General features: G+C 44.7%; 1 protein-coding gene across 10 annotated transcripts in view; it reads right to left on the bottom strand.

The window, feature by feature from the left end:
* Positions 1 to 17,029, bottom strand: part of ZMAT4 (zinc finger matrin-type 4) — a 373,556-nt gene extending 356,527 nt beyond the window's left edge. For 7 of the 10 annotated variants that reach the window (XR_005650851.1, XR_005650852.1, XM_039853598.1 and 4 more), the window contains exons 1-2: positions 16,903 to 17,029; positions 12,008 to 12,107 (exon numbers count right to left, since the gene is read on the bottom strand). The gene's annotated coding sequence lies outside the window, so the exon portion shown is untranslated. Of the gene's footprint in view, positions 1 to 12,007; positions 12,108 to 16,302; positions 16,389 to 16,902 lie in introns of all 10 variants that reach the window. The other 3 variants (XM_039853596.1, XM_039853597.1, XM_039853595.1) reach the window with 3 other exon arrangements.
* Between the last annotated feature and the right edge of the window lie 229 nt (positions 17,030 to 17,258).

A 17,258-nucleotide genomic window follows, 5' to 3' on the forward strand; every position in this document is an offset into this window, starting at 1 on the left:
GAGAATTTTCTCCCAAGAAAATTCAGTGGGTGGCAAGGGAAAAAAAATCAGCATCATGCCAGCATTATAGCTGATGTTTGGTACTATTTATAGAGCCAGCCATGGCCATGTCAAATCTTTAAAAGAAACAAAACATCTGGGTACATTCCAAGGGAGAAGAAGAGCCCAACTCACAACACACAACACAGCGGAAGGCTGCATTTTTACAAAAATTAAAATTTACATTTACTAAACGTAATTCTGTGCCTCAAAGGATCTTAGGGGACCTGATTCTAGCAAGAGTTATGAAAGAATAACACCATAGCCACTGTATTTTCACATTTTAAAAAGTTCTGAAGCGAGAGAAGGGTTTTTGGATGAGCAGAGAACACACAGCGTCTCTTCAGCAAAGGGCCTCCAAGTGCCCAGTGGCCACCAACAGTCAATCCTGAAAGGCAGCCTCACTGACCTGAAGTCAGCAGCTGCCCTGGGACGTTTTCAGCAGGGACAAAGTTAAAGCCAAAACTGTCCCCCAACTCCTTCCTTAAAGGCAGCCAGCACTCTCTCCCTGCCCTATCTCACAGAGAGAGATAGACTAATAAATTGAAGAAAAATATTTAATTCTGTATAACACTAGGGACATCCACACTAAAAGAAAAAAAATTATTACTTCTACAATATTTTACATACGTAAAGCAAGTATGTCCTACTTTAAGCAAACCAATATAAACTCTAGATTTTGAACACATATATATCAGAACTGAGTTGTCCAATATACCAAAGCAAACTCTACAAAGGCCAAGGCCTCTGCTTTATTCACCAGAGAATACTCAGCATTTAGCCTAAAACCTGGCACAATGCATGTCTTCAAAAGGTATTTGTTGAAAAAGTGAATTATGTCTGTTAAATAGCCAGGTCCACTGGTACACTTCATGTATTATAGAATGTGCTCCATTCCTCAACACATATGTATGGTAAGTGAGATACCCCATGACACGACCAGGGCTCCGGGATGACTGTGCCCTGTGAGACACCCCTGCCCCTGGATGCACTTCCTCTGCAAGCATTTTCCTACATCGTCCTTGACATCTCTGGCCCCGATGTTCTAAGAGCCTCGTGTATGAAAGGCTGTTTCTTTCTTTTAAGAAACCTCTTCCTGGCCTCTCAATGACAACCACAAGGAGAGAAGGCACCAGGTTCCAGTCTGGCCATGGCTTTGGTGGTGAGTGACTAACGTGGTTTGTGACTATGTCTGTGGATTTCAGGACAGAGAGAAAATCCTAGTGAGAGCCCATCTTCACAACACACTCACTTCTGCCTCTTCTTTCAAAAATCTTTCTTTCTATCCCAAAACACTTATTTCTTCCACATTGTTCAGGGAGGAGCAAGAGAAGAACCCATAGAAAGCCATGTGACAAGCTTCCAGGGAATCCACACCAGGGCAAACCCACAGAGAAATACTCCCTGAATAGGGCAAGAACCTGATTCACACAGGCTACTAGATCTCATGTTCTTCCTATAATTTTTGTTAGAATGATTAATATTCACTGTAGGATATCTGGAAACAGCAGAAAAAATATAAAGAGGAAAAAAAATTCATCTATAATCTCGCCATCCAGAGAGATTCTCTATTGGTATTTTGGCACATTTTATGCATGTTTATGCATACACACACACACACGTACGTGTGTGTGTGTGTGTGTATGTGTATATATATATATATATATATATATATATATATATATATATATGCTTCATTTGCCAGTTTAGAAGATAATTCACATACAGCTTCATGAGCATTATGTCATGTCATGAAAATTCTTCCAAAATCTTTATACAGCTGCCTACTACTCCACTGTATGGATTTACCATAATTTTCATAACTAGTTCCCTGCTATTGGAAAAAGTTGACTCCAATTTTTAGAAAAATAAATAGCACGACAATTTTGTATACACATATTTCCCCACACTTATGATTGTTTCCTTAGTAAAGAATCCTATAAGTAAATCAAAAGTATGGAAACCCCTCAAATCAGCTTTCCAGAAAGGTTGCAACAATTATAGTTCTACTAATAGGATGTTGTACTATTCTACTATATCTTCATGTACAATGTCATTTTTAACCCTCAATAATTTTGTAGCTGGAAAAATGGCATCTCATTTTCATTTTAATTATCATTTTTATTATTGTTATTATTGGATTGTTATTGATAGTAGGTGAATTCCTCACCCCCACCACCACACCACAAGGCATCCCTATAAGGTAGGTGCTCTCATTCTCACCCTACACAGGGAGAAACTGAGATCCAATTAAGTGACTTGTACATAGTCTAACAATGAACTTTCAGAGCCAGGATCAAAGCATGATTCCAAAGCCCCATCCACTTAACAGTTTCACTGTGCTGATAGAGTCAAATATCTTTCTATGTGTTTTTAGCCATTATATTTCTCTTTCTTTGAATTGTAGTAAATTTCTTTTCGTGCGTGTAGAAAAACAGCCCTCAGCATGTTAGGTGTTTTGACACTCCACACTTGTACCAAGATTCACACATCACCCCTCTAACTCCTCCTTGCCTCAGCCCAACCCAAACAACCACCTATCTTCCCACATGTTAAGAATGACACAGTGTCTCCCCTCTACATTGAAAAGAGTTTAAACTGGTTCCATCTAAGCCCTCTTGAGATTAATTAGAATGTCCTGGAATTTAACTAAATCTTCATTGGAAACTCTTGATTGGTCAAAGAAGCAGTGCTTAGGATCGACTGCATGGAGCCTGATAACATAGACCAGCTCGAAAACACAGCTCTCACAAGGGCCCCTTCTATTGGATCATTCATTCCTTTTCTTGTAGGAGGCACAGCAAGAAGTTCATTGTGCTCTCTCCATACAGAGGTAGGAGATCTCCTGACCAGACAGCTCCCCTGACAATGTCACATTTAAGTGCACAGCCAGGCCAGCACCCGTCCATCACAGTCACCCCTCAGAAGCCAAGGAAATGTGTGACTGGCCCCCCGCCCCCCACCTCCACAGAAGGAATCTTCTCAAAGGATGAGTGCCCAGAAGCTCTGCCATGCACAGGTCAGAGAACACTTCCACCCAACAAAAAGCCCGGCACAGAGAGCTGAAAGAAAGGCCAGGGAAGGGAGAGTTTCCTTCTAAGTCACCTGCTTGCTGAGGAATTCATGCTGCAGAAAAGTTCTGCAGGATCATAAAGCAGCCCTGCCTCAGAGCTCACTCTGCAACTCGCAGAGATCATTTGCTTGATTCAGTTCAGGTTAGAGAGATGGATAGGATTTTCCCACAAATCACTTGATTAGTATGAGAAATCTATGTTCCTGCTGTTCTAAGCATTGCAGAGATTTTCAGTTCCCTTTAAATCTCTCTCAGTATTATGGTTCTTGCAGCTTTCAGAGTGTCCTCTCCAGGATTTATTTTTCGAAGGCACTGCACTATTTGGCAATGCTACATTGTCCCTCTCTGGTACCTTCACCAGCAATATTTTGGGAGGAAGCTCTTGAGCTCCAAAACCAGGAAACGGGAATTCTGATCTTTTTACTAACCACTCTAGAAACACCACAGCAAAATCACACAGAACCCATGGTCTGGCTCCATCTCATCCCAGCCCACTTACCTGGCCCACCCTAGCCCATCCTTAGAGAGAAATCATCCCCAACACACCACTACCATCATCGCCTTGTATTACACCCCACAGATTCTTGAGCACTTGCTATATTGCAGGCTCTACACTGAATATCTAACATCTAAGGCTCCCCTTCATCCCTACAACACACCTATGAGATGTGTGTCATCAGGTATTTTAGAGCTGAGGAAAGTGAGGTTTGGAGCAGCCATACAGATTATCTGAGCCAGGTCTGTGGCGATGCCTTGGGTTAGATAAGCTCTGGGTCCCTATACCTCTGTGCTTTCATATTTTCTATTTTATCTCAAAAAGACTACTAGGAATAAGATTTGGAGAAAGGATGGGTGAGTCCTCTTCCTTGATCAGCCCTGAGCCACATACTCCTTATTGCCTTTATCACTCCCACAAATGACTTTGTTCCCAAGTAAGCACAGCTTTCTGGACCCTTTCCATCTAAGAAGAGTTCCCGCTCAGAAAAACTGATGGGCCCGGAGGCCAGTCACATATCCTATATACCCTCAGTTCTGTACGAGGGCACACCCCTTCCTGCTGTATTGACCGTGCACTGAATGAACCATGACATGCCCTCCTAAGTTCCCAGAGCAAACCCCCACTTCCTTCCAGCTGCAGTTACCACCCTCAGCCTCCCTCAGACCCCACACAGCACAGTCTCAGTGACGTCAAGTCGTCCGCCCTGCGTTTTTCTCTGCTGGGTTTGTGATCTTAGATTTTTCTCTTTTCCAAAGCCCCAAGTCATTTTCCTTCCCTATAATCCTATTTGTTCCCCATTCTGTTATCCTTTTTTCTTTCCCTGCAGATATCTAACTAGAACTAAGGAGGTGTTTTATTTCTTCAGTTTATGTAAGCATTTCTCTCTTCCCAAACTTCAGGAAGTGGAGACCCCTCTCCAGGAGGCGTCTTCTCCGCTTTCCCTCTTTTCTTCCTAGGATGTCTGAGAAGAAGACACCAAAGGGTTCGGCCCTACTTTATGAATTCTACCTCACATCCAGATCTTGTGACCTTCAGTAAGTCCCTTCTCTTTCCAAGACAATGTCTTAAAGTAAAAATTAAAGAGAGGAATCTTCCTCTCATTCTCTCCTCCTTCTTTTCTCATAGAAAAGTAAAACAAAACAAAAACCAGCAAAAAAAAAAAAAAGCTTTAGGAGAAGAGAAAAAAACTCCCTAAGTTCCCCTAACCCCAGACCAATGGGCTCTTGCCCATCACGTAACTCTCTGGTTTCTGAGGAGGATTGTTAATAACTTCAAGTAAGCGATTCCGTTTCTTCAGGTGAGCAATGGTAGAAAAAAAAAACTGTACGAAAAAAACAATAACTATGTGCAGTGATAGATGTTAACTAGACTTATTGTGGTGATCATTTCACAATATACACACCTATCGAATCATTATGTTGTACACCTGAAACTAATATAATGTTATTTGTCACTTATGTTTCAATTTAAAAAAAAAAAATACACTCCTATAAGAGCCACCTGAGTAGGCAGGTCCTGGCCTGTAAAAATCTGAAACTATTTTCTGAGGACTCCCAATCTACACCCTCATCTTGGCCTTGGTAACTCAGTCATAACTCTTCAGAATTTACAGGAACACTTATATAGCAAAAAGCTCAAGCGATAGCATCAGCAGCAACCTTTTAATTTTGATTTAGAGACGCACTGTCATTGTCTCTCGCCCATCTCCCTGTGTGCTCAGGGGGCATCTATCCCTATAGCCCATGGGCCAAGGTCCTCCCTCTCCTCTCTCACACTCTTGATCTTACTTCCTAGTCACCGAGAAAATGAAGCGACGGGAGAGAGTCCCCACCTCGATCCTCACCCATCCCACCACACCCACCCACCGACTGCCCTCCCCTCCTTTAACTGTCCACATCACCTTCTACGTCACCTTTGTGCTCTTTTGACTGGATAATTTCCATCAGGAAACAAATATCCTGTTATTTTTCCCATTTCAAGGGAGAAGTACTTGCTTTGAGCCAACATGCCTCTACACTTAACATTTCATTTCTTTGCACCCTTTTACAGCCACACTCCTCCATAAAGCTGTTTACAACGCCTCTCTTCCAATGCACTCCAACAAGGCTCTCACCTCCCACTCCATCCAAAGTACTCTTGTCAGTACACCGACGGCCTCCGTGTTGCTAACATTCAACTCTCAGTCCTCGTCTTACTTCACATGTCAGAAGTATCTGACCCAGCTGATCACTCCCCCTCCTTCTTAAAAAACATTTCACTTAGTTTCTAAGGCAACATTCTCTCTTGATTTGCCTCTCATGTCATGGGCTGCTCCTTCTTAGTCTCCTTTGCTGGTTCATCTCCATGTCTAGATCCAGAGTCAGCAAGCATGGCCTTCTGGCCAGCTGCCTGCTTTTATCAATAAAGTTTTATCGACTATAGCCACATTCACTTATTTCTATGTTGTCTAGGGCTGCTTTGTTCTACAATAGCAAAGTTGAGTAGTTGTAGTAAAGACTGTATCGCCCACAAAGTCTAAAATATTTCCTATCTGGCTCTTTAAGAAAAAGTTTGCCAATTCCTATCCTCAATCCACAAATATTGGAATTTCCAGAAGTCAGTCTTTATACCTCCTCTCTATCCACACTCATTTTCTAGGTGATCTTATCTGGTCCCATACTTTAACTGACAACTCCCTTCTCCAATGTGCTCTCAACACACACGGCACCCAGGGATCTGCTGAAATCATAGCCTATGTTACTCTTTTGCTCAAAACTCTACAGTGGTTCGAGGAAACTCACCCCGACCTCACTGCTACACCTGATACCTCAAGGACCCCCAGCTCCAGGACCTCTGCTGGCCTGGACTGCTCTTCTTTGAAACACGCAAGTGGCGCACCCTCCACTGCCCTCGGTCTCTGCTACAGTTCCTTGATTACTGAGGCCCTCTCCACCCAAACGCTATCTCCCCTGGCTCTGCTTCAGTTTTCTCCATGTCATGTATCGGCTCTCCTACACCTGTCTTTCCCCATGAGAATATAAGCTCTGAGAGAATGGAGACAGTCAGTTTTATCTACTCCTGTATGCCAAAACCCTAGAACTGTGATTGTCAATTCTCAATATTTTGAGCAATGAATAAATGAACGCATACAATTTCAGAAGCTCATGTACCTATTAAGGAAACTGAAGGATGGGAAAGATAAATGTGTCATTTCCATCATGGAGAAATCAAAGAGAAGGCCACAGCTCAAAGCTGTCACAGCCCTGAAGCCAGCAGTATCCCTCACTGACCTGTCCCAGGGAATGAAAAAGTGACAAGGGGACCGCCTGCCAGCTGCTCCTCAGATCTCTCTGTAGAGACGCCTGGAAATCAGCAGCAGGCAGAATGGAGAAATGGAGAAGGGGCTGCACCAGAGGCAGATGGAGCCTCATTCCTTCTCCCCTCCATGCCCCCCACAGTCACCAGCTTGGACCTAGAGGGGTAAGTGGATAGGGTGGCAAAGCAGACAGACGGCCAGGCTTGGAATCAGACACCACCAGCAGTGTCGCGCTGGTGAGTCTTAACTACTTTGTGTCTTGGTTTCCTCCCTGTAAAATGAAGGCAATGAGGAAATGTTTAAAAATATGAAAACAAAGAGCAGTCTCAGACTCTTTTTCCTTTCCTATTTGTGTCTTATCACATTTAAGAGTTTATAATTTAAAAAGAGGTTCTGATTAGGTTTTTTCGATGTGCCGTTAAGTTCTAAACATCCCTCTTGAGTTCTTCACTTACTTTCCATTCTGCTCTCACTTTTTTTCTTTTTCTTTTTGTCTCATAACTTCCTTTCCTCTTCCCACATTCTGAAAACCCTAAGTTCCAGGCAGGCAGGGGACGCTTGGCAAAATGAGAACCATCCCAATTCTCCTTTCTTCCTGGAGCCTAGCAGGGCAATTTCACTGTTAGCAGGAACAACACCACCATGATCAGCAAGAGGGAGAGAATCTGTACGAGAACCTCCAACCTCCCCTTGCTCTTTGCTCAGCCACATTGTACAACTGTATTATCCCGAGCTTATTAAACAGAAGGGATTTCTGAGAATGGAGCAAAGACGGGACACTCGAGACACCTCTTACCATCACCCCCCTGACCACGCCAAAAAGCTCTTCAGCTGCCCCTGACATCCATGCTGGTTCTTGGCTCCAGACTGTCGTTCACACTAAGAATATCCCTCTTTCTTTCCAACTCATGCTCATCCTTCAGTGCTCCAGGCTCCGGACCCGCCGCCTTCCTGAGCCTTCTGAGACCACTCGCTCTCTCACTGACATCCAAAGTTCTCCACACTTACACTGGGCCTCATGTTAGGACTCAGCTGCACATATCCTTGTGCTAGAAGTTATCTGCCAAGAAGTACTTGCCAGGGCCACACAGGGGGCTGTGCCCCACCCCTCCATTACCCAGGACACATAAGCCAGCAAGAACCCCTCGTTTATTATGAGGTTAGGCAACATTTGCAGGCAGAAAATCTGGTTTATTTCATGCTGGCTCTTCTGGTGACTGCCTGCACAAACTGAGGAGAGTGGCTTTGCCTTCCTAGGTATCAATTTCCTCCTCTACGAAATGAGGATAACAACACCTTCCTCACCTACCTCAGAGTCTTGTGAATTTAAAACACCATATAATGTACATTATTGTTAAAATAAATAGAGCAGCAAGTCAGCTACGTGCCCCACACCACTCCCCAATCTGCCCTACACCACTCCCCAATCTGCCCTACCTTCTGGCAGGCCTATCCACTTTTCCCAGTTAAGCCTGTGAAAGCCCCAAGGATATGCCCATCAGAGCTGCCACCTGCCCTGCTGAGGCAAGGCACCCCAGAGCACTCACGTGACCCGGGCACACATCATGGAGTCAGCCAGCTGTGACTTCCACGGAGAGCAGTACTCTCAAACTGCCTGGAGTTTATGCAACCAAGGAAACCACAGTGGGAAGCAAATGCATTCCGGAAAAGCAGCAATAAATGTTACCTAGCTCCACCACTCACCAGCTTTGTGACCTTAGCCAAGTCAGAGCCTCTCTGAGCCTCGACTTCCTTACTTGTGAAATCAGCAGATGTATGTGATGCATATAAACATGCCACCAAAGCGCTTAGATACGTCTGACCACCATAGGTAGGTGACAGGGCCTGGGGACGTGTGTGAAAGGTTGGATCAGATGGGATGGAAGGAAAAAGGATGCCACAGCCAGCCCATGGTCACCACTCCCTGCACAGAGATCCTGCCACCTCCACACCTGAAGCAGACATAGCCCTTACTGATGCCAGGTGGCTTACGCTGTGTTTCCAGTGAGCATCAATCTGCTCGCACCAAATGGATTGGACTCTGCCGCATTATGCTTTTTGATGAGCAGCATAGTGCCTGACACATTGCTACAGGTATAGTTACCGCTTGAACATTTGTGGTTTGAGTAACTGATTTAAAGAGCACATTTTTTCTGATTCATAAAATAATATATTCACTGTAGGAAATTTGGGAAATAGAAGTTTAACAAAATAAAAAATCGCGTGTTTTAAAACCCAGAGATGCCACTGTTATCACTTTGATATATTGTGTTTGCCCTATTTTCCATAACTGTATACATTTTCTTTACAAAATTGCACTTATACTCTACTTACTTTTAAAACTTGATCTACTTAATATATCTTATTAGCATTTTCCCATATTCTTATATATTTGTCGATGTAATTTTAATAGCTTCCTTGATTTCCATTTTATAGATGAGCCATATTAGGTTTAATTAATCCCCCCACACAATGTTTTGTTATGATGAATAATGCTGAAAGGAATATCCTTGATTAGAGCTATTTTGCACATCTGTGATTATTTCCTTAGGATAAATTCCTAGAAGAGCAATTGCTTACTGGTTCAAAGGATATATTTTTGAGACATGTCTCCCATATTTGAAAATTATCTTCCCATCAGCTAAGTATGAAAATATCTACTTTCCAGCACTCTTAACAATACTGGATATTATCATTTTTGCTAATCTGGTAGGTGGACAATGATAATTTGTTTTTTAAGTTCATATTTTAATAATTAGTGAGGTTGGAAAATTATGCATATTTTCCTGGACATTTCTGTTTCTTTTGTGTCCCGTGTTAGAACCATCTATTCACATCCTTTGCCCACATTTCTATCAAGGGACAGACTGATTTTTTAAATATTTTATGGATAAGAGAATTAGTCCACAACCTCCTTTGATGTCCCCTTCTCCATGTTGACCTACTCCTTCTGTTAAAGTGTTAATGCTAATGTCTAACTCATACCCTTTCCTGTCTCTCAATCCCACTTGCTCCCATCCTGTCTTGGGGGAAACTTTCCTTACCTGCCAGCCTCTCTTTCAGGGGATAAATAATTTCTCTTCATTTTTGCCTGATCCAGTGTAACTTATGAAGTCAGAGTATCACCCTTTGATGTTGTCCCTTCCTCTTCTTCTACTGTTCCCATCTTCCTTCAGGCCCTCATCACTTCTCACCCGGACAGCAACAAATAACTTCAGAACCAGCTTCCCTGTCCCAGTCTTACCCCAAAACTCACCTCCACTCTCCTTTTCACAACTCACCCTCCTAAATGCAAGTGTGACTGTGTCTTTTCCTGCCTAAAACCCTCTGCTCTTCTGTTTGGACAGCTGGTCCCTCCCTGCCTGGAAGCATCCTCATCTCTTCCCTCCCCGATCCCCAAAAACACACCTTGTGTGCTCAGATACAGCAACACCCAAGTATTACTCGTAGTGCTCCGACTCGCTGTGCTCTTTCCTTGCTTCTGAGTCTTGCAAATGTGGCTGCCCTCCTTCCCACCCCTCCCCCATGCACCTGGTGGGATCCTATTTATTTCTCAAGTTACTTACAGGTGTTCCTCTCTCCAGGAGGTCTCCTCTGACCATGTGCACCCTGCATCCAGGACATACTACTCTCATGCTTACTATACCTTACTGTATTCTAGTGCAGTCCATCCACCAAAATTGAGGGCAGAAGTGTAGTCAGTTGAGTGTCATTCTGAATGAAAAGGACACTGTAGGAGTGCCCTGCCCAGCTGTTGTATTTCTGGAGGTTCTCTCTATGGGTCCTGGGCTCCTTCATCTTCCATAGAAAGGCTCCACAGTCCCTTGGTTTCCTGTTTTTTCTCATATTACCCCACTTCTCCTCTCTCTTCTTCATCTTCCCAAGCTCTCTCGATCCTACAAGTCTTACATCCTGGGCAGCCCAGCCCCTGATACCCACCGTGTCTTCTCCTCTTTTGGCTCAGCCATTATCTGGACAGACATCACAGTTGGCTGTTTCTGGGGCTTGTGATCTTTCCACGCAAGTTCCGACAGAAGGATCATCCCCATCTTGTGTGGTAGACCCCTTACTGCCTGCCTCACTGTTGGGAATAAAGGCTCAGGATGCCTTTGTTAGCACAGAGACATACCGGCAGGCTGTGGGCATGGAAGGGTCATGCCCTCTTCCTGGACACTCACTGCTGACCCCTAGCTAGCCCAGCACAAACTTTTGTGCATTCTTCCATTTTCTCAGTACTACGCCCATACACTTACTAATTATGCATTTTTTTTGTGGGGCTCATTTCATCCATTCATCTTTGCTCAAACCACCGCCAGTGTCCCATTCTCCAGAGTGGGAGGCCTGCTTTCATCCCAAGGCCACTGGTTAGACGGCGACACACTCCACGCATCCCCTGACCTCGCCATGAGCAGGTCCTGGCCCTGAGCTTGCCCACACCCAGGCTGCACTGTGCGTCTTCCCTGCGCCCCCAAACACTCCGTCCATTTGTGAGATGTCAAGCACACCCAGGAGATGTGCTGCCCAGAAATAAACCAAGTCTGGCTGGAAGAAATGTAGAATTTCAGCCTCACATTGTGGAAGCTTCTCTCAAAAATGAGAATCTAGATGAAATTGAAAATTCTGTTTTGTTTTTTATAGGTGACTCGCGAAGTGGCTTACCCAGAGACTGTGCATGCTGTGGACCTCCCTAATTTCATTTATCCCATTTGGAGTTTAGCTATCTAAAGTCTCTTACCTTTGTAAGATTCAGATTAAATAATCTTTTGTCTTATTCATATCTCCCTTCCTGGTTCTCCCAGCTGTACCTCATACCCCTCTTTCTGCTCCAGTGTCTGGCATGCATTCCACTACCCCTAGCCTCATAGCAGTCCCCTCCCAACCACTAACTGGAGACTTAAGAGTTTACTGTATAAATCAAGGAAGCTGGAGTAGAGGGCATGGTGTTAGTAATGTGCACTCAATAAATACCGCTTAACTGCAGGTGTCCCTGTCTCTGCCATTTGGTTAGAGAGAAATTAGGAGCACAGAATAAGTAAACAGTCTATTTGATTTGGAAATTTTAAAAAAAAAAAGAATGAGCTACAAAGCAAATAACACTGACTTGGGAGATGGAGGACCTTGATTCTGGTCCCGGCTCTGCCATCAGGTCACTGTGTGATGACGCCAAGGACTGTTACCTCTCTGGGCCTCATTTGCCACGTCTGGAAATGAAAGATTAGACTTGATGAGAGATCCTCAAGTGATGGGCCGGATCTGCCAGTCAAAGTGGCACCCCGGAGGACAGCACAGGTTGGCCACACTCTTTTCCCACTCATCCCAGAGCTTTTGATTCTCAGCCTCTTTGATAGCCCCAGAGCAAAGGAGAGAAATAAAAAAAAAAAGACCCTCGTCAGGAGGGAGTGGGATGCCTAGACTAGACAGCCCCTGCCTCTCGCCTCCTCACAGCCCTGTGCCTCGTCCTCCAGCTGACTCTCCTGCTTATCTATTTCCTAAACATCATCACAGAGGCTCCACAACCTTCCCTTTTTAACAACTCTTGCTGATGGAAAATTCTTCCTCATACCTAATCTAAGTCCATCTGCTGCAATTTCTGTCTATTTTCTCTCGTTCAATCCTTACTGGAGATGGAGAACAGCTGGTCGCCATCCTCCATATAACATCCCCTCCTAAACCAAAATCAGTTATTACATCACCCCTCAGCCTGTTTTTCTCCTGGTATAGCATCCACCACTCCTTCCAACCTGCCATCATGTATTCTAGCTCTGAAAGCATCACTGAGCACCATGGCCTGCACTGGAAGATGCTCGGCAAGCTCCAAGTCCTTCTGGAGCTGTAACATCCCCAGTAGAATCTAGGACTCAAGTGACAAAATCCAGGGAGAAAATCAGGGAGAGCAGAAAGGGATCAACCCAGTCCAAGCTCCTAGCTTTATATATGAGGAAACTGAAAGAAAAAGCAAGGAGTATAGCACCCAAGGTCAAATCTGAGGGATCAAGCTCCAGGGGCTGGACCCCAAACACTGTCACCACAACGCCCTGAGTGGCTGCAGTGTGTTCTTGATATGGGAAAGAGCAGGACCAGCCTTAACAGAAAAGCCAAAGGCCACAATTGCCCAGACACACCCTATCCAAACTCTGTCTTTCCAATCCCACCAGCAGATGCCTGAAACTCCACTATGAACAGCTTTGATATCCATTAAGAACTCAAATACCTCTGGCAACCATAAGTGGCAATGGTTAACTGTTCACACCTTAGTATGAATAAGTAGGTTTGATTCTTTCCAACACTTGATGGAGAAATTTAGGGGTAAGAAGAGAAGGAAGGTCAAATAAACTAGGAGATGACAGACAAATGTCACTGCTTGCTAACATTTTCAAGGTCAGTCCTGTGGGTGGGGGCTGAGGGTGGGTGGGACTTGGGACAATGGAGCAGTGATGGCTGTGCCTGGTGAGAATCCCTTGCATCTGACAGGCCTGTGCTCAGGAACATCTGCACTGCCTGCCTCACGCAGGGACGCTGCACCACCCTAGGTGCTCTTGTGAGATCTGTGTGGAACTGAATATGGTGAAAGGATTACCTCACTGCTTCTACAGGACCAGCCCCATGTGCCTTCCAGAATTCCTGACTCCTCCTGGTTAACTGTTTCAGATGTGAGGTGAGCAGGGTATCTAAAATTAAGTCTCGACCTCTAGCGTGCCCTTAAGTGACAAGAGGGAAGAACCAGAAAGGAAGGAAGAAAGTGAGATATACATGAGATTAAGTGCGACTGTTCAGGTACATGCTTCAATATGAATGGTTCCCAAGTGGGGAGAAAATACGGGGTCATGTGAGTGTAAAGAAAAGTGAGTCGGTTGAACTATTTACTAGTAATTTTGGCTACTAAGTTTTCCCTAAATGAGGAATGAAGGGGGAAAATAACAGAGTGTTGTGAATACATTTCAGAGTCTGGATTTCAAAACAGCCTTTACTCTATCTTGAATAAACAGAGCATCATGCCCCAACCTCTTCACTTTTTAGGGGAGTGCTCCAGACTAATTCAAACCTGCAAAAGTAGATTACACACACACACACACACACACACACACACTCCCCCAGGATAACCAGAGAATTCACATATCCACCAAAGAAAAAGAAAACATTTCAACAGCATTTACAAAAACGCCTAACACAATAAACGTACTTATTTGATTTCTCCAAAAACACAAAATTAAATTTTAAAATAGAAGACTAAAAGGCTCTTTTCTGATAAAAATTCTAATATGTTTTCAATCCTATTTCAGGGGACAGTTTTCTTTAACAGCAAAATCAGCACAAAATGACAAGATCAAAGCAGGTTGGCAAAGAGTTTATTCACTGATGTGTTTGTGATGAAAGGGGATGACAGTCAGGAGATGAGATGCAGGAACAGAAAAGTAAGGAAGGGCCTTGTACTTGCCAGGTAAGTCACCTGGGGTTTGTGGAAGCAGAAAGAGGGAACCCCTTCACAGCACAGTGGTTAAATGAGAGAAACCCTAGTTGGCCAATTGAGGAGAGGAGAAAATGCTAGATTAATGGATGGAGCATCTCTGGGGTCCTGGCTAAAGCTACCACGTTTGACGAAATAACGACTAATAAATTTAACTTCCTGCACACCAAGTAGGCCCTCCATACAGAAGCAGGTGCCTGGCTTCACAAAAAACTGATCAGCGACTAAATTCTCCAAACTGGATCATGGCAGGAGGGTTGGATCTGAGTGTCATGCCCCACTCAAGGTGAAGTTGCAATGATGGTATTTTGCGTTTCACCAATTATTCTTCAGCTCCTATTATGATTTTTTTTTAGTCTAAAGTTGTTATTTTAGTGATCTCTGTTCCAAATGGGGAACTAAAAAGAAGAGAAATGAGGGGGAGGGAGAGGGAGGCAAAGCGAGTGCTCCAGTGTGTCCCACTTGCACTTCCAAAGCTCCCTCTGCTCCCTGCCCCCAACTTGCCTTTTTCCTCTCTGCATGAGTCACCATTCGGGAGCTGCTTTAAAAGCCTTACTTTTAATGTCCTCTATCACAGATCAGCATCAATTAAAGAGACCCTAATTTTGTTACCTATTCCTAGTTCTAGGGACCCCCTCAACTCAAAAGTGTTTTCTAGTTTTATTACTGTCTTCATGAAAACCAAGGTACCCGCTTTCAAAATCCCCCACCTGCTGGGTGCTGCCTCTCCTGGGCTCTCTGGAGGCCAGGTGCCCTAGACAGAGCACAGAGGAGGAGGTTTGGGTCCAATAATAACCAGCAGCCAGTAAAGGTCCAGGGTCTACTCCAGGCTCCCAAACACAAAGATATAATAATTTGTAGGGCTGCAAATTTGTTTTGTTTACTGTCAGACAACATGTGCAGAAGAGAAAGCTGACTGTATCCTGACCAAAATAAAAAAGGAAAAAAAAGTCGGGCAGCTGGGTTTTTTTTAACCATTATGAGTAGAGCTTCGTCAATAGCAACTCCCACCCAAAATAGCTGCCTAAAGGAGGTGGAGGAGAACCTGTTGTGGAGGTTAAAGAAAATACAAATTAAAAAGTGAAAGTGATTTGTGGAGCCAGAGAATGGAGGCTGTCACCTGCACCTCAGGGGGAAGGGTATCATAGGGAAAAGGTGTTGCTTGAAGGATCCCTCCCAGAAAGTTTACTTCCTGCCAGGACTGGGAATCAGAGCTCCCCAGCTTCAGGTCTGGGATAGAAATCAGTCAGAAAATTCACCTGAATTCCCCAAAGCCTTAGGGACTTATAAGATCAACCCCAGATAGGCAGCTTCAGGGTATCCAGCAGGTCAGAGGACATACTTGGGGAAGTGCTGTAGGGCATTCAAATAGGAGCTGCCTATTCGAGTCCATTCAAGACCAAGTACATTATTACTACATTACCTTCTCCCCCAAAGGAACCCTGCCTTCTAGGAGGCCAACCTACCACCTCTCATTGGCAGAAACTCAGGGAAAGGCGTTTTCCCCAGGTTCAAAAGTGGGTCTCAGAGCAAGTGAGGCTCTTGGGGTCCCATCATTTAGAATGCACTAGGGTGCTACAAAGCTGAACCAGCTTCCCACCATGGCGAGCTTTTTTACTTGAAGAGTAGTCATCAGCAGCAGTGTGGTTGGTGACTCCAGCAACTTCTGGGCCACAGATGTACTATGCCTGCACACCTAAACGGAGCCAACCTCCAGGAGCCTGCCCCTCCCACCAGCCTGTGCCTTCCAGAACAGCGGGCATGCTTGGCACTGAACTGATAAGGGGGTAACCTTCACACAGGATAAAATTTAGCTCTGTCCCCTTTACTTTAGTACACACCAAGCCTGAAATGCCTTCCAGAGTTTTGGGGAACTAATCAATTAAGAGATTTTTTTTTTTCCTCTAAGAATTGTTTTGTTTATTTCTTACCAAGTTATGTGACACTCAGATGTCCATTAGGTCAAACAGGAAAGCCCACAGCACAGGAAATTTCTCTTTCCACCAAATAAAATGAACTGCGACAGAGTGGGCAAGGGGTAAGAGGGAAGAAGGAGTCAGAAGTTTGAGAAGGACTCAAGTCGAAGGTCACAATAGTTGGGGAAGGCAGGTCAAGGTAATGTAAAGGGTGCCAACCTTATCGCAGAAAACCCAACCAACCAATCACATTTCTCAGAATCAGCTTCCCACTGATGGGTCCTCCAGGAAGCAGCACATCCAAGGGTCCAACTCCCTGCACCCAACAAACCTGAATCTACACCCCAGTCTTGCCCAAGACCAGCCTTACTCCCACAGACCTGAGCGCAGCGAATTGAGAGAGTAGTAGTAAACAAACCCAGTTCCAGACAGCACAGAAGTTTTCCAATTGTCAGCTTGTTTTCCTCCCAACAAAAGATGGTGATTTCCCACCTTTGTCACATTTCCTCCCTTAAACTTTTCTATTCTTTCTGCAATCCTGCTACACACGTTAAACTGCAAGCCACTGAGCATGGAAGCTCAGAAGCAGCACCCCCGGGACGCTGGCAGAAGTACCTTTTCCGCGGAGCAGAGAGGCTGATGCCCAGAGGCTTGCTGCCCTGCGGAGCCGTGGAAGGATGCTGTCGGGATGGAGCACGCTGAGGATTACGCGTTCCTGTCTCTGCGACCAGACCTTTCAGCAGCTCCGACCAACTGTGCTAGCGATGCACTTAGCAATTATCTGCTGGCGCCGAGGCCCCGCCCTCTGCTCTTGCAATTGGTTCTCCAGTCGCGGGCAGGACTGCATTGGTTTCAACCCACCTCACTCATTGCTTTGGCTTCTACTATTATCTAAGCCATCAAAGGGAATAATTCCATGTTTCATTGACAACCTGTATGGCTCTCCTCCGGTTCGGTGTGGCGAAGGGGGG

The sequence above is a fragment of the Pteropus medius genome, unplaced genomic scaffold (assembly GCF_902729225.1).
Source record: "Pteropus medius unplaced genomic scaffold, Ma_sr-lr_union100, whole genome shotgun sequence".
Classification (NCBI taxonomy): Eukaryota; Metazoa; Chordata; class Mammalia; order Chiroptera; family Pteropodidae; genus Pteropus; species Pteropus medius.